General features: G+C 44.0%; 1 protein-coding gene across 1 annotated transcript in view; it reads right to left on the minus strand.

Annotated features, from left to right (window-relative positions):
* GFRA2 (GDNF family receptor alpha 2) overlaps positions 1-24,715 on the minus strand; it is a 256,914-nt gene extending 232,199 nt beyond the window's left edge. The window contains exon 1 of the mRNA XM_033950513.1: positions 24,620-24,715. The gene's annotated coding sequence lies outside the window, so the exon portion shown is untranslated. The remainder of the gene's footprint in view (positions 1-24,619) is intronic.
* Positions 24,716-25,227: the final 512 nt, after the last annotated feature.

A 25,227-nucleotide genomic window follows, 5' to 3' on the forward strand; every position in this document is an offset into this window, starting at 1 on the left:
CAGGTGCCATGTTGGGGGGGGTGCCAACACCCCTGCTCCTCTCTGCCCCCCGCCTCTTCCCATTCCTGCCCTCTACGCATGTTCCCCCTTCCCCCATTCTTCTAGTTGAAGAAGTTGTTTGCGGCAGTCATGTTCTTTGTGATCCCGTCAGCTCTTCCACTGATGTCACTTCCAGGTGCTGCACATAGGAAGTGAGGTTAGAGGGAGAGCTGACGGGATCAAGATATTGTTGACCGCTGCAAACAACAACTTCAACTAGAGGTAAGGGGGTGCACGCAGCAGGCAGGATCGGGGAAGGAGCTGGGGGGGAGCAGAGACGAGGGCTGTGGAGGGGTGCCACTAACCCAGGCGCCTCTCACCCTCATTACGCCACTGACTGCATGAGAAGGGAAATCTAATGACCGAAACAAAAAATAAACATAAACATATGCAGTCAAATCCTTAAAAGTAAAAATCAATTGAGAAATATAGAAATGGATGTACATACTCTATATTTTAAAAATATATTTTATTATGCAAACATCATGAATAAAAACAAAGATAAAATATACCCATTTAAAGTAATTAAAATCAAAACAAGAAAATTATATATACTGTATACATATAGAGGTGCATATTACATATCAGGAATCCATGCAACCATCATAGGATAGAAAAAGCCTAAATGGGTAGGTTTAGCACTTTAAAAAAAAGGTGCAATCAATAGTGAGATCAATAAGACCCACATTGAAGAGTGAAGGAAACTGAATATCCAGTTTTATGACTTTGATATTAATAAATAGTTCTGTTGGTCGAATCTTTGGCCATCTCACTTGCCTTTTTGGTTTATCACTAGCCCACCCACCAGGCTACTTAAGATACCTTTGTGATGCTCTACTAGGCTTTCCCATACCAGGCACTGCTGTTCTTGAGGCAGGTATGTGCTGTTTCATTCAGATTTGGGGTGGGAGGGGGTCAGTGACCGATGGGCGAGTGTGGAGGGGGTCATTACTTAATCCCTCCAGTGATCATCTGGTCAATTTGGGTATTTTTTTAATACTTAAATGCTTTTAAAACAGGTCTATCTCTGAAAGTATAAGTTCTGTCCAGGACGTCACGGGGAAGGTTCGATTATCGCCACAAGACGCCCAAGCCTAAGTCCACCCATACCATGCCTTCCTTGAATTTTGGATGTACAGCGGCTAGGAAGCCTAGCAAGACATCCAGAAAGTCAGCTTCGAAAATCAGCCAGTTTATGCCATCTTTTTTTTTTTTTAAATAATAATAATTTATTCTTATATACCGCCAAAGCCATTATAGTTCGAGGCGGTTTACAATAAGAAGTGCTGGACAATCAGAGAAATAGGTACAATGTAAAATCATCAAATACATGCATACAGAATAAAAAAAAGTAAAAACAGTAAAATTCTTAGGTTACAAATCGATTTAACAATTTTATAGGATCCGCAGTTTTTCTGTGTTTGGTTTTAGTCTATGATCCTTCATCCAGGATTCTATTGTTTTAAAAATACCTTGTATGAACATAAGAACATAAGCAGTGCCTCCGCCGGGTCAGACCATAGGTCCATCCTGCCCAGCAGTCCGCTCCCGTGGCGGCCCAAACAAGTCACGACCTGTCTGAATCACTAGAAGGGGCCCCCTTGCCACCTTGGTTTCCCATTGAGTCCTATCCTCCCATCGAAGTCCTAACCCTCCGGTCTTGCACATGCACGACCTGGTTGGGTTTCTATACTTATTACCTGGTTAGCTTTCTATACCCAGCACCTCTCTCAGTATCCCACGATCCCTTTATCCCTCAGGAATCCGTCCAATCCCTGTTTGAATCCCTCAAGAATAAAGCTATGCCTATTTTGTCTGGCTGCTAATAGTTTCCATCAGGGATCAGGAATACCATAAGAAACAAAGATCATCATGTTGCTTTAAAAGTGTATAGAGTATAGAGCCCCATAGTGTCACACAGAGATATGCATTCACATAGAAGTAAATTCTCACATAGGCATATGTACTCCGACACCTTTTGGCCCTAATTACTACCTTACTGAGCAGACTACATGGGCTATGTGGCCTTTCTCTGTCATCATATGTTACCAGGTATATATGCTCTTGAAGAGACCTGCAAATACATGTGCTTTCTCATACAGAAACACAGGTGCACATTGTCTCCTGTAGAATACATATGTACCTGCTCTCTGTGTGCACATGCATACTTATAGATACACATATGCAAGCTGGCATTCATCTTCTGATTCCAAACACATGAAGGCCCTCGGCGGCTGACAAGGACATCTGCTTTTCTTTTAACTGAATTTGTTTCTGAATATTATGTTAGGTGAAATCAATTAGAGCCCTGAGAGTTTCTAAATCAAATCCAAAGCCCCAAACAGGCACTAGCAGTCATCACTCTCCATCCCCCCAGCCCCCACCTCTCCATCTATTCCTTTCTCTGTCTCCTCTCTCGCCTCACTGCATTTCTTCCTCTCTCTCCCCCAATTGTCTTCCTATCTCCCCTTCTCATTATCTACTCTTCCACTCTTGTCTTTGACTCCTTCCTTCCCCCTGGCTCTGTCACCGCTGGGCACTTTCTCCCTTATCACTGCTCAAGTGAACAGCAGGTATCTTCTTACAAACCTTACAAAGCTGCAGTAGAGGTTTCTACCACAAGCAAGTGAGGTAAATGCGCCATCATCTTCCAAAAGTCTCTAATGGCCTTTTCATGGCTGAAGTGAATGACTAACCTGGGACCTAAGGGAACTGGGTTCTATTCCCACTGTGGTTCCTTGTGATTCTGGGCAAATCACTTAAACCTCTATTGCCCCAGGTACAAAAAAAAGTATCTGTATATAATATGTAAACCATCTTGATTGTAACTACCATTGGTCCATCATTGACATAGTCAATTGGCGTCAAAAGGAGCAGCCTCCCCATGCCGCAGAAACAGAAAACCTTCATAAAATTGTATCACCTGCTGCTGTGGCATGGGGATATGATCATTCATGAAGGTTTTCTGCTGCAGCACGGGGAGGCCACTCAGCAGGAGATTGTGCCTCATGTGCAGGAGGCGACCTGCTAAAGCTGGAGTCTTTACAGGTTTATGACTGCCTAAGTGAAATCAGACAAAGATAGGACTGAGTTTTGTGTGTTCTGATTTCTCTGGTTAAACTCAGGCACTTAACATAAGAACATAAGACTAGCCTTACTGGGTCAGACCAATGATGCATCAAGCTCGTAGCCCATTCTCACGGTGGCCAATCCAGGTCACTAGTACCTGGCCAAAACCCAAAGAGTAGCAACATTCCAGCATCTCAAAGAATACCAAGATTCCGGAACCCCAATGAGAACAACTTTCTAGAGTTGAGACTGTGATGTCATAATGCCTCATTCCACAGTGCCAACCTCATCAGTGATGTTACAATGGCTTGATTGTCCTATACTTGGCACATGTAAGAGCATAAGAACAGCCATACTGGGTCAGACCAAAGGTCCATCAAGCCCAGTAGCCCGTTCTCACGGTGGCTAATCCAGGTCACTAGTACCTGGCCAAAACCCAAAGAGTAGCAACATTCCATGCTACCGATCCATAACAGACTATGGACTTTTCCTCCAGGAAATTGTCCAAACCCTTCTTAAACCAGCTACGCTATCCACTCTTATCACAAACTCTGAATCTCAGCCCTTAATCATATACGTGCCAACTCTGCCCCTGCACCGCCCACAAAACCACTGGTTATGGTTTTAAATTAGAGGTTAGCGATGAAATTCAGGCACTAACCAGTTAAATGTTGCTGAATATCAATAGATATCCCTATACAGGTGATTTAACTGGGCAGCAGCCTCTCTTGCCCAGTTAAATAGTTTTGAATATCAACTGTGTAATTTCACTGTACCAGAAATACGCTTGGATCATGGACCTGGCAGAAGTGCAGAGGTTGATAAGAAAGCAAGGGCATTGTTAACACTTAGCACACAAGGCCTATTCCCAGAAAGATATCCCGAATCAGACCTGTGCTGCAATGCACCTGTGAGCTGCTCCAGGCAGGAGCTGGAGTTTGTCCTGCAACCCCCTCTACTTTGTGCTGACACAGTCAGCTTCTTCAAAGCATGCAGGCTGCACTTTCTTGCGCCAATCACACCATATGCAGTTGGCACAGAGGAAGTGTCTTGCATTATTCAAGTGGATTGTTTTGAGCCCTTTGAATTGTTTTTATTTATTTATTTAATTTATTGTCTTAGTATTTTTTCGGTCTTTGGGGATCTTTGACTCACTTCTAATTTGCCCTTACAGTTCTGCTCCTTCAGAATTTTCCGTGAGCTTTAGATCCTTCTTTGTTTTCTTTTTTGCTCGGTTGGTTGGACCATCTCATTGGTTTCTCTGCATGGTTATTTACAGTATGTGAGAGCAGACAGTGTTGTGTTGGGGCCAAGCTCTCTGTCATTGTCCTTGTGGGAGGGAGGGAGGGGTAGGATTGTGTTGAAGGCTGCTGAGCCTGTGGGATGATGGGAGGCTTCTGCTTCATAGATAGTTAATAAATCAGTTTTTCTGACCCTTGTATTATCTTGACTTTTGGTTCGTCTTATCTTCGGATTGCAGAACTTCGATCATGTGTCCCCCTACTATCGAGAACTTCATTGGTTACCTGTCGAGGCCCGTGTTAAATTTAAGTTTGGCCACCTTTGTTATAAAGTCTAATTTTGTCTATCTCCCTGTTATCTAGTGGATTCATTCGCTATCGCCCATTCAACACGTACGTGAAAATCTCATGCTCTCTTTAACTTTCCTTCCATAAAAGGTTGTCATTATAAAAAGTTTTATCATCGTCTTCTTTCTTTTCAGGCAGCACTTTGGGATAAGGACTTGAAGTCTTTGTTCTTGAGTTCAGAGGCCTACCACCATTTTCGAAAACAATTGAAGACACACTTGTTTCCTAAATAATGATCACCCTTAATGATTATATGGTTTTTTTAACCCTGTTCACCGCATAGAACTTACAAGGTTATATGGTATAGAAGTTATATGTTATGTTATGGAAGGAAGGGGCATTCCATTGATGTTCTTTTGCTGGGAGGGCTAGATCACAGAAATGAAAGGAACTTATTCATGGCCAATGAATTCCTCAACCCCCTACTTGTCCTAACCCCCACTCACCTGGACTTTAGCAAAGCATTCGATAGCGTACCACACCGCAGGTTACTGAGCAAGATGAGTTCTATAGGATTAGGTGACACATTGACGAAATGGGTTGGGAGCTGGCTTGAAGGTAGGCTCCAAAGGGTGGTGGTGAACGGCACCCCCTCCGAAATGACGGAGGTGATTAGTGGAGTACCACAGGGCTCAGTCTTGGGCCCAATCCTATTCAACATCTTTATAAGAGACTTGGCAGAAGGGCTTCGAGGTAAAATAACATTATTCGCCGATGACGCCAAACTGAGTAATGTAGTGGGCAAATGCACAACAGACGAAGATTCAGTGCCCGACAACATGATGCACGACCTACTCCTACTGGAGCGATGGTCTAGGACATGGCAACTCAACTTCAATGCCAAAAAATGCAAAGTTATGCACCTGGGCAGCCAGAATCCATGCAAGTCTTATACCCTTAATGGCGAGATCTTAGCAAAAACGGTAGCAGAACGAGACTTGGGGATAATCGTCAGTGAGGACATGAAGTCTGCCAATCAAGTGGAGCAGGCTTCGTCCAAGGCAAGACAAATCATGGGCTGCATACGAAGGGGTTTCGTCAGTCGTAAGGCGGAAGTCATTATGCCATTGTATAGATCCATGGTGAGGCCCCACCTAGAATACTGTGTGCAATTCTGGAGGCCGCATTATCGCAAGGATGTGCTGAGACTGGAGTCGGTGCAAAGAATGGCCACCCGGATGGTCTCGGGACTCAAGGATCTACCATACGAAAAACGGCTTGACAAATTACAGCTATACTCGCTCGAGCGCAGAGAGAGGGGGGACATGATCGAGATGTTCAAGTATCTTACGGGCCGCATCGAGGCGGAGGAAGATATCTTCTTTTTCAAGGGTCCCACGACAACAAGAGGGCATCCGTTGAAAATCAGGGGCGGGAAACTACGAGGTGACACCAGGAAATTCTTTTTCACTGAAAGAGTGGTTGATCGCTGGAATAGTCTTCCACTACAGGTGATTGAGGCCAGCAGCGTGCCTGATTTTAAGGCCAAATGGGATCGGCACATGGGATCTATTCACAGGGCAAAGGTAGGGGAGGGACATTAAGGTGGGCAGACTAGATGGGCCGTGGGCCCTTATCTGCCGTCTATTTCTATGTTTCTATGTTTCACTGTAAGGCACTCAAACCTGATGAACTCCCCAACCCCCTACTTGTCATGTTTGTCTGTTAAGTAGATGGTAAGCTCTTCTGAGCAGGGACTGAGTTTTGAATGTTCTAATGTACAGTGCAGCGCTATAGAAATGATAAGTAGTAGTAGGATGTGTAGGCTTGCTTTGATTTTCTAAAGGTGGCCTGCTGTAATATTTGCAGTGCTGACTTTCGGTTGCTTTTGTTTGAGTTTTGGTGGGTAGTGCTGTTTAAGACTGGTGGATTTAGTTTGCTGGTTTGTGTTATAGATTCAGATTGTCTTATTTGTAAAGTTTCACATTAGCTCTTTAGAGTTGATATAATAAAATCTGGCTTTTCAAATGTCTTCATCACCGAAGAGTCCACAAATGCACTGGGCAATCTCTTCTTGGTTATTTAAGAAAATTTTAAATTGGTGTTGAAGATTTATTTTCCAGATTCTGCTATCAGGCCTATAATTTACAGCAGGACTCTGGCAGGTTTATACAGATATTGTACGGTATAGAATAAAAACTATCTAATGTGCTTTTACAGGATTGTTTAAGGGAGGAGACAATTGTGATATTTTTCAATTTTCCAAATCTTAAGGGGAGGGGAGAAGCAAGAGGATCTGTGGACCTGTATCCCAGATTTTTTGAGGTACCTAGCAGCTGTACCTCTATGACTCCAATACCTCTCTGACTTAGCACTCTGTGTCATGTTTTGCCCAGATATGCCTCATTGTTAAAACATTTTTTTTTTTTCCTAAATTGCCCGAGATGAATTCCCACATTCTGCTCTGGACACAAGAATTGATTAGCCTAGGCAATCAGTGGAAATATTGTGAGGTCCAAAAAAGGAGAACCAAAGAGGCCTGAAGGGCAATTCTGTTTATTCATAAATCACAATAAGAGGCACAAGGTTCATCAGTCACAATAAAACCTCACAGGTTTTTTTCTGTTACATAGATCTTTTTGGACTCCTGATGGCTACATAGGTTAGATAGGTTTAAATCTAATAGATGCTGGCATTGTCATTTAGACGTTGGATCATGTTATTTCATTGTCCATTGATACTTGGTTTTGGGAAATCAATTTGGGGACAGATTAATGCAGTACTAGAGTCATCATTTCCATTAATGTATGAGACAGTTATATATGGGATGACATTACATATAAGACCCCCCTATAGATTGTTATAAGTGTCGTCTTTTCATGATTATGACTGGGGTGGCAATGAAGATGATCACGCAGAATTGGAAAAATGCTGATCGTCTTAGCTTCTCTTTTTGGTGGGCAAACTTATGTTCCACATATAGGAATGAGAAAATAAATGCAGAATTGGTAGGATATAGTAGTATATTTAAATTGATTTGGGGCCCATTGATATCATATATTGCATCAGGTTAGATAGTTTTGAATATTATATTGGTATTTGGTAATTCTATGCACATCCAGGGTGGGTGGGAGGGGGGTAAAATGTTTATTATCTATGTTATTTAAGGATTGGAAGGGGATGGGTAAAAATAATTTTGTTTGTATACTTGTAATCTATATGTGCTTTTATTGTTTGTTTATAAATTGATGTTTTGCCCTGTTAAGTGGTTTTAAAACTTAATGAATTTAAAAAACCTCACCGCTGAAGAAATCAAACTCCTCAAAACACAATTGTTTATTAATGCTTTTTTTATAGGGTCTGACTCGTCCTGTTCGAGGAATCATTGCGCATTTAAATTCTTGATGATTTGCCCCTCTTTTGTACTCTTTTAGCTATTATGTATGTGGATATATTGTAAACCGCCTAGGAATTAGACAGTATAGAAATTTTTAAAATAAATAAATAAACACAGCCACGTTTCGGCATGTGCGCCTGCGTCAGAAATTCGTTATTCTACTATGCTGTTAACGTCAACAAGAGTAGAAATTGTCATATGAGAATGCCTAGTACGATTACCGATACCAAACAGAAGTTAAGCTGCCAAACATGATTTCAGCCTTAGCTTAACAATCGCCATAAACGCTGTCCAGAAATCAAAAGGGCAAATGAGAGTCCCCTCTCACCATGAGGACGTCATTACGTACCTGCAGCTCTGAGAGGCGGCCCCCGGGTCCCCAGCAGCCTGATTTATTCATAGTCATCCCCTGGCATGCATGGCCCTCCCACTTTTTATTGCCACAGAGAATTGTTAACATAAACCAAATGTCTTACCTGAAATTAATAATAATTTTTGGCTCTTGACAGCTGCTGGTACTCATTTCTCTCAGACAACTCAAAGCAGCAGGGTGCATATCGAGGCCTTTTCTTAGGCTCCATTTAATGAGGTAGGACTACATCTTCAGGAGTCGCATGGCTCATCTATGGAGGCAGCTTAATAGAGGTAGTGTAATAGGTTTTTAATAAGTGGATAGACATGTCCACTAGGACTCTGGCACTGAATGAGAACAGAAGTGATTGAATTAGATGGAAGGAACATGGCGTGCATGTGAATTTTAATGCAGAAATTATGGGTTTCTCTCAGGCCTATTTGTATACACGGTAACTTGGGAAGAAAGAATCAGTGAGAGAGATGCTTCTGGCCCCTTATCTCTGAAGTCTTATATCAGCAAAATGAAGGCCCTTCACTATTGTGTGTAAAGACATGTGGCCTCCAGCACTCTGGAAGTCCAATGAAGCCTTCGAGGTGAAGCAAGGGCCCAAGGATTTTGGTTTGGATTTTTTTCATCTCATAGACACAGAAATAGAAATGAACTCTTTCACAGAGCAGCTCCACTTTGCTGTTCATTCCAAATGTGAGGAACCTGACCTGCCTCTGGCCTCCTCTTGGTGCGGAGAATAAGGTCATATGAGGGGCGTTCAATAATTTATCAATCTCAGCAGAAAAGAAAAGAGTGTTCAAAAAATTTTTGTTTTATTTTTCAATATAGTCCCCTGATAGCTCCATATACTTCATCCACTTTTTAACCTTCAAACCAGAATGTCACAGCTTCCTTGACTTTGTCATCACTTGAGCGATGTCTTCACAGATGTTGTCATCACTTGAGCGATGTTTTCACAGAGCGATGTCTTCAAAACTCGGAGCAGGAAATAATCTGAGGGAGCTAGGTCAGGACTGTAGGGTGGATGGTTTGGTTGCTGAAACCCACATTCTCGGATGGCAGCCTGTGATTGTCGTGACATGTGCCCTAGTGCATTGTTGTGAAGAAGCAGCATGGCTGCTGTGAGTTTTCCTCATCTTTTCTCCATGATTGACTCCTGCAAGGGTGATCATTGTGTTGGTTGTTACGGTTGTCTTGTGTGGTATGAACTCTAGAAGCAAAAGGTCTTCATCATTCCAGAAGACAGTTGCCATGACTTTGCCTGCAGATTTTTCTGTCTTGAACTTTTTTGGGGTGGTGGATGACTTGTGCTTCTACTGCATTGACTCCATTTTGGACTCAGGATCTCTGTGATAGACCCAAGTCTCATCGCCAGTCACCAAATGATGAAAAAAAGTGCACTTGGTCTTCATGTAGCATCCCCAAGTTCTCCTGACAGCACTGGAGCCTGATGGCCTCCTGACATGGTGGCATCAGCATTCTTGGAACCCATCTTGCACTAACCTTAGACATGGCCAACTTTTCATGAATTATTTTCCAAACTGTACCTGCCAAGATACCCATTTCTTCAGCTATTAAGGAAACCTTAATTCATCTGTCTAACAATATTAAATCCTTGATATTCTCCAATATTTCTGCGGAAGTTGCTTCCACAGGCCATCCAGTGTGAGGATCATCGTCAATGGACTCTCTACCCCATTTCAACTGCTTACTCCCAATCTTTACTTTGTAGGATGATGGGATAGACTCACCATAAACTGCAGTCATGCGTTCATGGATCTTCTTTGGCGAGAAATTTTATCACTGAATGATGCTTCAAATCTAGCAGTTTCTTACTTGATTCACACAAAGACATAGTAACATAACATAGTAGATGACAGCAGATAAAGACCCGAATGGTCCATCCAGTCTGCCCAACCTGATTCAATTTTAATTTTTCAATTTTTTTACTTTTTTTTCTTAGCTATTTCTGGGCAAGAATCCAAAGCTCTACCCGGTACTGTGCTTGGGTTCCTACTGCCGAAATCTCCGTTAAAACCTACTCCAGCCCATCTACACCCTCCCAGCCAATGAAGCCCTCCCCAGCCCATCCCCAACCAAACGGCCATACACAGACACAGACCATGCAAGTCTGCCCAGTACTGGCCTTAGTTCAATATTTAATCTTATTTTCTGATTCTAGATCCTTTGTGTTCATCCCACGTTTCTTTGAACTCAGTCACAGTTTTACTCTCCACCACCTCTCTCAGGAGCGCATTCCAGGCATCCACCACCCTCTCCGTAAAGTAGAACTTCCTAACATTGCTCTTGAATCTACCACCCCTCAACCTCAAATTATGTCCTCTAGTTTTACCATTTTCCTTTCTCTGGAAAAGATTTTGTTCTACGTTAATACCCTTCAAGTATTTGAACGTCTGAATCATATCTCCCTTGTCCCTCCTTTCCTCTAGGACTCTCCTAACATCCTGTCTTTTGGAATGTTAGACTCGCACGGAGTCGCAACTGTGCATGAGTAACCTTGAGACATGTCACAACATGCACAGACTTGTTTCAATATCTTTGCTACTTTCTTTCATACTCAGGTAGATAAATTATTGAATGCCCCTCGTAAGACCATAAGAATAGCCACACTGGGTCAGACCAGTTTTCCATCTAGCCCAGTATCATTACTCCAACAGTGGCCAATCCAGATCACAAGTATCTGGTCACATTTCAAATGATAACTTTGTTGAGAACCCATACTTGGCCTAATTAATTGTAACACTGTAGCCCTGTCTAGAGATTTCATGGATTGGAGAAAGGTAGTTCTTGTTTGTGAAAAGAAAAAAAAAATGTTTTAAATAATTTTCCTGCCTGTGTTCATCTGGGGACGTTTGTTTTAGCCTGCAAAGGACCATAGACAGTTGCAACCCTGGGACGCTGTCAGGCTGAGAGGTCTTTGGGAAAACCAAGGCTTCCTCTCAAGGGTTTTATTCTGAAGAATGTAGAACCTTGTTCTTTCAAATAGAAGGCTAGACTTACTCATATTTGTAAAGGTGTAGCTAAAACTCTTAAAACAAGACAGCATGTCTCTTGGCCTAGGCCTCAGAATATAGGGAAAGTGTGACTAGCTGCCTGATACTGCACCCCACTCCCCCGTGGTTAGTTTCATAGTACTCCTCGTCGTTCCCCCATGGCTCATGCCATGATTTTATATAGGTTTTGAGCTCTGGACTCACTCTCTCCCAATAATTTCTAAGAACTGATTGTATGCATTGCTCTTCACAGCTGTAGATCAGGGTAAGGTTGAGGAGGTCACTGTATGTAAACCACTTTAATTGGCATGTCCTGAAAGGCAGTATATCAAGTGCTAATAACATAAACATAATCATCTTTCTAATCAAGACAGACATCTCTTGCCACCCCTCCCCTTCACTGCAGTCAGGGGAGAGAGACAATACAGACTATTACCAGAATCTTGGAATTGTATTTAATCTTTTATTATTTTTTAATCACTTTACAGTTCATTTTAGATGGGTCATGAAAAGGGGAATAAAGATGTCAAGGCTGGGACACACTCATTTCTCCTTGTGTTTTACAAAAAGCTCTGCCAGACATGGAACCTTTTGTAAAATACCTATATAGACGCCATGTGTATTTGCTAGCACAAAATGGGGCAACAGTAATTTTAGAAATAGGTGTACACAAAAATAGTGCAGTTCCCATAAGAAGATAAGAGCCTGTGGTCTCCACCCCTACCTAGCCCTGGAGTGGACAAGCAGTGTACTGCATGCACCAAAATTCCCTGAGAGAGGGATGGCGCTATGCTGCCCTTTTGAGTCAGACTATGATAGGGATTCTCAACCCAGTCCTCAGGACACCCCCCAGCCAGTCAGGTTTCCAGAATATCCTCAATGAATATATTTCAGATAAATTTGCATGTACTTTCTGCATTGTGTGCAAATTGTGGGCATCCCGAAAACCTGACTGGTTAGAAGTGTCCGGAGGACTGGGTTGAGAGCTCATGGTCATACGTTTGAGCATGAAAGGGTGCTGATAAATACTTTTGGCCTGGGTGCTTTAGTCAGTGGCATACTAAGGGGGGGCAGACCACCCTGGGCTCCTCCATGCCACACTCGCAACCTCCCTTCCTTGCCCCCCACCCCTCCCCCGTGCCTCTTTAAGATCTTCCCCAGCATGAGCAACTACTCTAGCCTGCTGCTTGTACCGGCCTGGCTCCCTCTGAAATCACTTCTGGGTCACGGGACCAAGAAGTGACATCAGAGGAAAAGCCAATGCCAGCACAAGCAGCAAGCCAGAGAAGCTGCTCGTGCTGGCAAAGATTTAAAGAGGTATGGGGTGGGAAGGGAGGGCACAGAAGGAGTGGAGGGGACAGAGAGGAGGGCGTGGGGTGGTGCCACCTACCCTCACTACGACACTGGCTGTAGTTCCCTGAGAGAAGAAAACCAACAGGAAAGATGGAGAGCCCAGGGGCTGTAGATCTGTGCAGACACCCAGATTTCTGTTCTAATGGTTTCCAGACTCTCTTTCTTGTTCACTTTATCACTTTCCTTTCCAGGTACATATGGATCAAGGACAGAATGTATCTTCCGCTTCTTCATCTTTCCAGGATGTAAGCATTTCAGTCTGGAGGAGACAGTGTACCAGCCTAGTCTGGATGCCATAAATCTCTGCCTGCCCATCTCCCTGACCTCAGCACGGAGCTTTTTTTAAACCCACTTAAAGGGATGGATTGATTATACTCTGCCCCTGCTTCTGCCAGTACCTTCTATCCTGTGCAGTGCTGGCGAGCTGAGCCTGGGGCAGCAGGAGCAGACCCGGCCCCCCTCCCCCCCCGTGCCAAAGCTCTGCGAAACAGGCACATCATTGTCATGTCACAGGCTGCGTTGGTCGCTGATTCTGCAGACTTACAGAACACTGCCCAGCCCCCAAGCTCCCCCCTCTCCCTGTGCCATGGTCTGAAGTGACCGCTCCAAATAAATCCTGCCTTCTAATCTGAGACTGGCCTTAATAACTACCCAGTGTCACCCACGCACCCTTGGCTTCACATGCACCATCTGACCCACTGTCTATAGACTCCTTCACTCTATAACCTGGTGTCTAAATTTCTAGAAAACTAGTACTTACGCAAGTGCTAGCTGACCACTGTGCGCTGTTTTATCATTGATGCACACAATTTGTTTAGGGCCATATTCTATGATATATTCTATATTCTCGTATATATGGTGCCAAAAATATCAGCGCTGACTAGAATGGCACTTAGCACAATACCCGATGGTCCAGCAATGAGTCCAGACAAGAGTGATTCTTCTATGCTCCTTCCCCTTGCCATCTCTGTTCAGAAAATGGCTGCTACGAATTCCCACAGAAGAGGTTGCCACGGGAACTTATGGCAGCCATTTTCTGAACAGAGACTGCACAGGGCACGAGCACAGGAAGATCGCTCCTGCCCCAGATTACTGCTAGACCACCAGGGCTTAAGTCCAGAGAGAGGCCTGCAAAGGCTGGGGCTGTTGCTTTCAGGCTGGGGCTGGGGCTATTGCTGCTTCCAGGATGAGGCTGGGGCTGTCAGGCTGGAGCTGGCCAGAACAGGACACCTTAAGGAAGGTAAGATCATTCATGCTAGGGAGCTGGGAGATAGAAAGAGAGAGCATTACCATACTAGGATATGAACCGTTGGTTTATATTCTAGTTAACCTTTTTTTTCCTCTTATGGGGGGGAAAATAGGGTTACCTAGATTTATATTTGGATAGGTTTATATTCAAGTATATAAGGCAATTAGAACTGGCCAAACCTCTAGGCAAATTAGGCAGCATAATTTATAGGGTGACATCAGCACAGCACTCATAGCCATTAAACATAAGTTCAGAGCTTAGCAGGTATTGAGCTTGCTCTGACACTAAGGGCCCTGCATTGTCTGTGAGAGTTGGGTTTAGTGTGACAGGTATAGGTGGTGGCACAGCAGAAACATATAGGAGGAGGAGCAAGCTAAGTCCCATGTGGAGCATAAGGAAGGGGGTAGAGAACAGGAGATGCTGAATATCTCAAAGAGGTACAGGGAAGGGAAGGAGAGATACTGGCTCATGAGGGAGTAGGGACTTGGGCCAACCTTCAGATGGGCAGGGGCAGATATCTAAAAGCTTACCTAGGGAATCAGGCTGGTCCTGTATGTAATGTATTCTTATAGCAACAAGTGAATGCAACTATTAGGCCAGAATTTCTCATAGTCTGTGGTCTCACTTATCTTTCTGTTCTGTGCTGAGAGTTTGTTAGGTGGACCATTGTGGTCAGGCTTGTCTTATAGCTTTTGGGAGGGTAAAGGTGTGTGTCTTTAGGGAGATCTGGGGGAATGTGAATTTGAGGGTTATACGGAAAGGTTGTTTGTGTATGGTGGGGCATCTGTCAGTGTGGCTGGAGTATAGGACCAGCTTAACCATCAAGCAGACTAGGAATAGAAACAGTCTACTCCTGTTCCTGGGCTCTTAAGAGTCCTATCCCTTGATCCTGGCCCTTAAGCCAAACATATACCATAATCCCCAGAAGGCTTAACCTCTTGCATACCAGCACACATAGGAAGTCTCTTTTCTTTTTCTGAAATATACTTTATTTGAATAAATATAGCCGATTTACTCACAGTTAGTAGATTTTCAAAACTTTGTTGCCCCAGGGCAAGGGACTTCAGAGTGTTGCAGTAGTATATGAAAATGGAAAACTGAAGGGAAGGAAGTATATGGAAAAAATCAAAGAGCCATCCAGTAGACTGAGCTGGTTCCAGACGTGAGACACAGAGGTATGCGTGTGGCTGAATATGCAAGTAAGATACAAAGTCAAGTTTCAAGGGGATAGGAGAGGAGCACATGTGCTTCCTAGACAAAATGGAGCATGTCTGAGCTCAGACACATAGGTCCAAAATGAATGCCAACAAGGAAGGGGGGGGGAGTGAAGGGACCAATAGGAACCAAAGTTTGACAACAGGTTACAGAGAGAGGCCATACTTTTGCTGACCTATCAGGGCAAAGATAGTAGAAGTGACCAGAAAATACAGCAGGGAGACAAAGAATCCAAGTTCAGTTGAGAGATAGGGATGGTCTTTACAGGAGAAAATGTCAGTAAGATCAATGTGCTTTTCTTCTTCTTCTTATATGTATTTATATTTGTATTTTGCACTGTTGTTGTTTGGAAAATCAATAAAGATTTTTAAATTAAAAAAAAACAAACAAGCTCAGTTGAGAGAAAGGGATGGTCATTACAGGAGAAAAGACCACTAGCAGTGAAACTTATACAGATAAGCAAGAGTGGCTGCAGCATGCACGAGACTATATTACACACAATGCATTGCTTGTACATCACGGAAGGAAATGACAGTAGCACTAAAGTTCTAGGAAGTGAGAACAAAGGTAATACATCTTTAAACCTATATCATAAAACTAGTATAAGGCTGCTGGGAGCAGAACAGCTCCAGTCAAACCAAAGTAGATCCCACAACTGCAGAAGCTCAGCTCCATTAATCCATGCTCTTACCCTGGGGTAGGCAATTCCGGTCCTTGAGAGACACAGGCAAATCAGGTTTTCAGCATATCCATAATAAATATATATGAGATAGATTTGCTTCTCAAGGAGGCAGTGCATGCAAATCCATCTCATGTATATTCATTGTGGATATCCTGAAAACTATCCCTGCCTGTGGCTCTCGAAGACCGGAATTGCCTACCCCTGCTCTTACCTATTAATATTTAAATGCATGATATCTAATTATGTATTTTTACAGTATCACTGTGGGAGGGATGATAATAAGATAACTATGATGGTTTAATTATTAAAATCTTGAGGGGGGCTAGGATCTGGGTGCAAGGCGGAAGACTTGTCTATGGTATTTAATACCTTGGGACCAGTATTGCTGGAAGTTTGTTCCCAGAGAGGTATGTATGGTGAGGGCAGATAGAGAGGCCACAGGCTCCTCCTCCCATTTCCTTTCCATGCCTCTTACACTCTCTCCCTTTCCCTCTTTCTTCTACTCCCTCCACATCCAAACATCCTAGCACCTGCACTATTTCCACGGGTTCCTCCAGATCGGCAGGGCCCAGCCTAGCTCCTATCCTGCTATTTCTGAAGTCGGTCTTGTTGATGCCCTCCAAATCTCCAGGTTTTGCTACTAGATGTTTGTGCATGCACAAACATCTGCATATGGACAGAATGACTCAAGAGGCACTCTTACTCTTTTGCAAATCACCTAACCCAGCTGGCTGGCAGTGAGGCGACTGGTTCAGCAGTTGATTGCTGGTAAGACTGGCACAAGGCCAGGAAGACGCGCATGCCAAGGGGGGAAAAGGGGACTACAGACTGATAAGTTTGCTCTTCCCTCAGAAATGAACTGGAGACAGAGAAATAAAGTGACAGAGCCTTAGATGGAGTGAAGGAAAGATAAGTAAGGCAGGAAATGATCTATTGGTACACCCAGAAATGGAAATAAAACCCAGATGTCTCAATTCATTCTCCTTTTCTTGAAGCCATATGGTAACTCTGCTTATAAATGGTCAGTCAATGGATGAAGAGCTTGCTTGTACGTGGCCACAAAAGATGCAAGTCAGCACTGCTCTGGGAGGATAAGTGAAAAGGAGAAAGACGTGCATCTGGTAGGAGTAGTCGAAGAAGGGGAGGAACCAGGACTCCCATCCCATTTATCAGGAGCGAAATGCAGCCAGTGTGGCTCTCAGCTCACTACGTCTGGTTTCAGTCCCAAAAATATAATTGAGATTGCCACAAACCATCGCAGACACTATGCTAGTAGCTACATTACCACAAGAGGTATTATACCAACCATATCTCGGCCTTAGCAAGAAAATCAGCTTGAACTTTTCTGCAGCCATCTCTAGGGCACAAACTCTAGCACCTGATCTTAAGAGTGGCAGCGGAGTAACTGCTCTCCGAGCTCTCGATCTAGGGTTACCAGATTTTAGTCCTGTAAAATCTGGACCCGTAGCCCCACCCCCCCCAGTTGCACCCAGCCCCGCATAGACAACAACGCGGAAGACAAAGGCGCGCGCCGACAACTGAGCGCAAGACGGAGGCGCGCACCAAAGAAAATTACTGTTTGTAGGGGCTCCGACGGGGGGGTTTTGTTGGGGAGCACCCCCAGTTTACTTACTACAAATCGCGCCGGCGTTGTGGGGGGTTTGGGGGGTTGTAACCTTAACTTTTTCCCTAAAAACAGGGAAAAAGTGAAGTTTTCAGTAAAATTTTGGGGGTTACAACCCCCCAAACTCCCCACAACGCCCCCACAACGCGGCGCGATTTGTATTAAGTAAAGTGGGGGGGTTCCCCCCCCACGCCCCCCTGTCGGAGGCCTAAAAACAGTAATTTTCTTCGGCGCGCGCCTCTGCGCTGTGCTCAATTGTCTGCTCGCGCCTTTGTCCCGGCGCGCTTTTGACCTGACACCCCGCCACATTACACCCAAGTCACACCCCATTCTGCCCCAGCTTCTCCCCCGCCCCCTCGGGACCATATCAGGAGGGCATCTGTGCATACGCCGCTGCAACGCGATGTCACACGTATGCACGCATGCGCGCGACATCACCGCATTGCATCCGTGCGTGCGCAGATGCCCTCCCGATGCGGTCCCAAGGCGGAGGCTTTTCCAAACCCGGACAAAGTGCCGGGGTTTGAAAAGCCGTCCGGACACCCAGACGCGCCCTCTAGAAAGAGGACGTGTCTGGGTAAATCTGGTAACCCTAGCCCCATCCAACCTGATCTCCTCCACAAGCACCTATTTATTTCTTTATTTATTCAATTTTCTATACAGATCTCCCAGGGGAGCTCAGAACAGTTTACATGCATTTTATTCAGGTACTCAAGCAGTTTTCCCTGTCTGTCCCAGTGGGCTCATAGTCTATCTAATGTACCTGGGGCAAAGTGGGGATTAAGTGACTTGCCCAGGGTCACAAGGAACAGCGTGGATTTGAACCCACAACCTCAGGGTGTTGAGGCTGTGCCACTCTAGAAATCAAAATGTAGTATTAGTGAGCCAAGTAAAGGTCAATGAAGCCATTGTGACATCACTGATGAGGTTGGTTCTTATTGGTGGAATGAGGCATTGTGACATCACAGTATCAGCTCTGGTTACCAGAGACAGAAACTTTTCACACTATTTATTCAATTTTCTATACAGATCTCCCAGGGGAGCTCAGAACAGTTTACATGCATTTTATTCAGGTACTCAAGCATTTTTCCCTGTCTGTCCCGATGGGCTCACAATCAATCTAATGTACCTGGGGCAATGGGGGGATTAAGTGACTTGCCCAGGATCACAAGGAACAGCGTGGATTTGAACCCACAACCTCAGGGTGTTGAGGCTGTGCCACTCTAGAAATCAAAATGTAGTATTAGTGAGCCAAGTAAAGGTCAATGAAGCCATTGTGACATCACTGATGAGGTTGGCTCTTATTGGTGGAATGAGGCATTGTGACATCACAGTATCAGCTCTGGTTACCAGAGACAGAAACCTTTCACACTATTTATTCAATTTTCTATACTGTTCTCCCAGGGGAGCTCAGAACAGTTTACATGCATTTATTCAGGTACTCAAGCATTTTTCCCTGTCTGTCCCCATGGGCTCACAATCAATCTAATGTACCTGCGGCAATGGGGGGATTAAGTGACTTGCCCAGTGTCACAAGGAGCAGCGTGGGATTGTAGCTGAGGCTGTAGCTTTAACCACTACGCCACACTCTCCCTCTATATTTTACCTACAATATAGTCTTGAATGCCTAAATAGAAAACTATCCCCAGTTTCATAATTGGTTATTTAAGGTATGCTTTTTTCAGTCCCTGGTTTTACAAGAATTTCTAGTATTCTCGGCCCATGTGCTCTGCTCTCTGTTGAGGGCACCGGAGCATCCAATCTCTGCATATTCTCTGTAGTTTGCTGAATTCCTACATATAAACGGGCGGGTCTTTCACATCTATTGGAGAGCCCCCTACCTTCCACCTATTCACCTCTCCCTCCTATCAGTTTCAGGATACCTCAGGCAAATTGCACAGTACTTGGTAAGATATTTCACAGTAGAGAATGACATGGTGACAAAATTCATCACCGTTCCCGTCCCCGCGGATAACTGCGGGAAATAATCCCACATCATTTTCTAGTGTCTATTTCAACCTCAGTCCTTCTACCCCAGCATTCTTCAAAGCAAAGCTTGCGGGTCAGTGGCTGTGGCCATTCATACTCTGATTCTTATGTGAGCCAAGGATAATGAAGCCATTGTGACATCACTGATGTGATTGGCTCTTAGGCACTGGTGGAATGAGGCATTATGACATCACAATATCTGCTCTGGATACCAGAGACTGTCATTCTGTAGTGTCTGTTTCAACCTCAGTCCTTCTACACCAGCATTCTTCAAAGCAAAGCTTGCGGGTTAGTGGTTGTGGCCATTCATACTCTGATTACTCTGATTCTTCCCTCTCTCCTTAAAGAATGACATGAAGATGGTTTCCCGCGGTTATCCGCGGGGATGGGAACGGTGATGAATTTTGTCACCCTGTGAACAGCTCAGTTTTAAATAATACCATGAAATGGGTGTGCTAGCATGTATATGTCCTGGTACACTATGATATGACAGATGACATTGTGTCAGGATGTGCTGCACCGAGTCACTCCCTCAGTTCAGTGGAAGAGGTTGTTAGAAGGATACCATAGCAGCAATTTAGCTGTACTAAGCAGGATTAAGGAGGGGCTCGGGCTTTCCGTGGGTGAAGGCCGCAGTTAATAAATGTAAAGACCTGAGCAAAGCTTATTTTTTAGCTGTGCACTGGGAGTGAAGCCACGTCAATATTTATTAAACACAAGCAGCTTTAATTGCCTATCACACCTTAATGAGCTTGCTAGGGACAGCTGCTTAATGACAGTGCAATCTGTATGCAGATGGAGATGTGGCAAGGTTCCTGTGAGAGTTCTGTACCACAGTGGTCAAAGACATTTACCGTTGCTAGGTTAGAAAAGGGTTTGTTACTTATCAGGTAGACTTGGGAAAGCCACTGCCTATCAATGGCAGTGAATATCAAGGGATAGAACTCTTCTTTGGGATCTGTTGGTTACCGCATAGAGGCCTGGATTAGTCATTGTACTATAGGATGCTGAGCTCAATGGACCTTTGATCTCACCCACCGTGGAATATCTTGTTATACCAGTAAGACATTAAACGTATAAATGATTAGTCACCAGAAATGCTACTGACTCTCTTATTCTTCAATTATAAACCCAAAAACATTTGCTCAAAGGGCCAGGTCATGATGAACCTCATCCCTCAGCTTAAGAAGTAATACATTGCAAAAATGAGACCCAAAATAACTACCGTTTATACTCGAATATAAACCGAGGTAACCTTTTTTTTACTCCAAAAAAGGTTAACTCGAATATAAACCAGGGGGTTTTAATATTCAAGTGCAGTGCCTTGCCTTGCCCTGCCAGGTTCTGCACCCTGCTCCCTCTCCCTCGCTGCTTTGCATCCAAACCCCCTCACTCCCCTCTCCCCATCTCTGCAACCAGCCCTCCTCCCTCCCTGTCAGGATCTGTACCCTTCCCCCCTCCCTCCTGATGCCTTTCAGGTCTCCTTTGGGCCTGCCTTGAGACCTGATGGTCCAGCGGTGGCTGGGACAGGAGGGATCCCTCCGACCTCCTGTCCCAACCAATTCTAATTATTTTATCTCCTATCCGCCTCCCCAGCGTACCTTAAGTGTCCCAATTAGCTAGCGGTTCTGCACAAGCAGGAGCAAAGGAAGATCGCTCCTGATGTGATTCACCGCTGGACCACCAGGGATATTTAAGGTACGCGGGGGAGACAGGAGGGAGATAAAAATAATTAGAATTGGGCTGGGTCAGGAGGCGGGAAGGATCCCTCCTGTCCCAGCCACTGCTGGACCACCAGGTCTCAGGACAAGCTCGGCATAGGCCTGCAAACAGGTTCGGGAGGGGGCCGGGTCAGTGCTGACCCAAATATAAACTGAAACCCACATTTTTGGGCCTTTTTTTTGCCCCAAAATCTCAGTTTATATTCGAGTATATACATTAAAAGCTGCCTGCTATGTACTTAGAATAAGGGGTATCATATGTATTAGATGGATTTGCATGCACTGCCTCCTTGAGATGCAAATCTGTCTCATGCATATTTATTGTGGATATCCTGAAAACCTGTCCTGGCTCCGGCTCTCAAGGACCGGAATTGCCTACCCTTGTCCTATACCAATATCATCTTTTGGCTCTCTGTCATTACCTTCCTTGACTAAGAAATTTAGTTTATTAAATGCTACTCAAACTGCTATAAATTCTCTTGACAAACTAACATATGTATCTCTCAGGTTGTAAAAATGATGTTTATTTGGTACAATCCTAGACTTACATACAAAAAATGTTACCTATAAACTTGCAGGGGTGTCCAATGTCGGTCCTCGAGGGCCGCAGTCCAGTCGGGTTTTCAGGATTTCCCCAATGAATATGCATTGAAAGCAGTGCATGCAAATAGATCTCATGCATATTCATTGAGGAAATCCTGAATACCCGACTGGACTGCGGCCCTCGAGGACCGACATTGGACACCCCTGCGTATAAAGTAAAAAATGGCAACAAGCTGGTACTTTGTCTCATGGTCAAATTTTATTAAATGGTCAACTATGCTCTATGCAATATTTATTGGATTCCTATCCGTCTTTATCTTCCACAACATTTCATCAACAATGGTCTTGTCTTTCTCGAGTTTTATCTTTTCCTCAATTATATGATTCCCTTCAGGACCAAACCTCAAGCAGACTTTGGTGTGATTTAACCCTTGCAGAGGGTAAAATCATTTCCATATTCTACAAGTTGTTTAGATACACTTGTAAATTGTTTGGACTGCCATTGAAACTCACATTAAATGATCCTTTAACTTCACAAATTCTTCTTTTCAACCCAATTGGCAACTCTGCTGGGAGAAAGTGAATCATCATATCCAAAAAATTTTATAATGAATTTTCACAGGGTGGAAGTTAAGTACAAAAAATTTTATGGCTATTAAATAATGCATAGCATAGATCAACACAAAAATAAGAATAAACAGATATGTGGGATATAAAAAGCCTCAGAATCCGATCCAGGATTGTTAAATTTCTTACAGACACTTTGGGTTAACCCTCATTGGCTTAAAAATCTGCCACATAAAAATCGCGTTTCAAAAAGTAATACATTTTTTTTAACCAGTTCAAAACTAATTATCTTTTAACCAATTAAATCAGAACCACTTATCTTTCAAATGTAAGATAAATTTCTTCAAGAAAACTGTTTTAGCTTTAGTTTAAAGTTTTTACGTTTCATGCTTCAAGTTTTATTTAAAATTTGATACAAATGCTTATCAAAAAATTTCTAAGTGGTGTACAATATTAAAAGAAGGGGAACTGTTTTAAAGGATGTCCTACCAACAGTGGTCAGTGTTTCACCAATAAAGCTGCTTCAGGGCATTAGGGACCACAGAATTGTTAGGAGAGCTTTCTCGCTCAGTTCTTTCAGGCTCCCAAAACTGACATCATTGTTGGATCTAACCAATTGCAGTTGTTCGAGGGGGAGGGGGGATTTTAAACTACAGAAAATTCTGCCGTTCAGGTTTGGTAGTAAGGCCAGGTTCTGCTGATCATAATTTGTGTGAACCCCCCCCCCCCCTGAAAAATGCCTCTGCCAACAAAAGCAGTGGTATAGAATTTTTCAGGGGGTCACTGAGTTTAGTGACTATTGCTAGCAAGCCTAGTGGGAGGTGTAGAAGGTCCTTGTTCTTTAGTGGGAGGAAGAGTGGGATCATATATATAAGGCAGAGATCTCAAAGTTCCTCCTTGAGGGCCGTAATCCAGTCAGGTTTTCAGGATTTCCCCAATGAATATGCATTGAAAGCAGTGCATTCACATAGATCTCATGCATATTCATTGGGGAAATCCTGAAAACCCGACTGGATTGCGGCCCTCAAGGAGGGACTTTGAGACCCCTGATATAAGGAGAGTGTGTGGTGCGGTGGTTAGAGCTACAGCCTCAGCACCTGCCACCTGGTGCCCCTCACTGGTCTCCTTTCCCTTGGGACTTTTGGTTTCTGTTTCACCACTCTCCTGGGTTTCAAACCTGCTTCTCTCTACTGGCTCGCCCCTTCACTGCCTCTTGGTGGCACTTAATCTCTTGTGCTCCTCTAACCCTGCCAGGACCCTGTTGCAAGATCAGCCAAGTGTCCTGCCACTCTAGATCCCAAACTCCCATTTTGGATTTTCCTTTTCTGGTCTCTCACCAGTATAGTCTGGAGTACTGACTTTTAAAACCAGCACTTCAGTGCAGAAATCACATTGCTTCCGTTCCATACTTAGGCAGCAGTTAGTTTCCAAAGTAAACACTTGTTTCCTTTTGGCGGCAGCTGCAACTTCTCCTGCACAGCCTGTAGTACTTGCCTTCTAATAAATCCACTCTAGGATTTCCAACAGTTCCTATTCCTACAACAGTTTATTTTTTTTTCTCTCACTCTGTAGAGACCTGGTAGCTAGCTCCAGATGTAATCAGTGAGGTAATTAAGACAGCTCTCACTTCCTCACAGCTTGAAATGTACATACACAAAAGCACTTTTTTTGTTCTCTCTTAACAAAACCCAAAAAGAAAGAATGCACACCTGCCGGCTGGGCTCTTGCTACTCTGTATGCATAGAAACATGATGGCAGATAAAGGCCAAATGGCCCATCCACAGTAACCATTATCTCTTTCTCTCTCCGAGAGATCCCAAGTGCCTATCCCAGGCTCTCTTGAATTCAGACAGTCACTGTCTCCACCATCTCTTCGGAGGGACCGTTCATCTATCACCCTTTCTGTAAAAAGTATTTCCTTAGATTACTCCAGAGTCTATCACCTCTTAACTTCATCATATGCCCTCTCATTGCAACGTTTCCTTTCAAATGAAAGAGACTCGACTCATGCACATTTACACCTCTCTATCAGCCAGAGCTTCTCTCAGGCTGTTCCAAAAACCCTTTCTGTACTGAGGTCCTAGACCTTTGCTCAGCTTCTCTGCAGCAGAAGCTAAAAAAAACAGTGAGAAATACCATATGTGATAAGTAAGCACATGTGCTGGAGAGGCAAGGTTAGGACACAACACAGTCTCATATGAAGAAAACACTTTTTTATTCTTTTTAGTTTGCCTCACACTTTAAAGAAAGTTAGCTTGGCTTACCTCAGCCAAGAAGTACTGGCATCAGTCCTTTTCCCACAGCTCTGCCCTCAGTCAATGTCTAGGGAAAAATCAGGAGTTCACCTCTCTCACTTAGGGACCTCCCCAAACTACTCCCAGGCTCAAACATATATGCTCCTCTCTGTCTGAGGAGTGCTCCTATGATTCAGCAGGACTGCTGAGCCCAGTGCATCCTGGGAGCTGTAGTCTCTGCACTACTGGGCCAGTGCCCTCTGCTGCCCAATGATAGAATGACAGCATTACTGAGGGAGAATCCCTGACTCTTTTACATCCTCTCAATAATAGCCTATGGACTTCCCTTTTAGGAACATAAAGAACATAAGAAAAGCCTTACTGGGTGAGACCAATGGTCCATCAAGCCCGGTATCCCGTCCAGGTCACTAGTACCTAGCCAAAACCCAAGGTATAGCAATATTCCATGCTACCGATACAGGGCAAGCAGTGGCTTCCTCATGTCTTTCTCAAAAACAGACTATGGACCTTTCCTCCAGGAACTTGTCCAAACCTATCTTAAAACCAGCTATGCCCGGGCTACCGGGCTTGATGGACCATTGATCTCACCCAGTAAGGCTTTTCTTATGTTCTTATGT

The sequence above is a fragment of the Geotrypetes seraphini genome, chromosome 6 (genome assembly GCF_902459505.1).
Source record: "Geotrypetes seraphini chromosome 6, aGeoSer1.1, whole genome shotgun sequence".
NCBI lineage: Eukaryota > Metazoa > Chordata > Amphibia > Gymnophiona > Dermophiidae > Geotrypetes > Geotrypetes seraphini.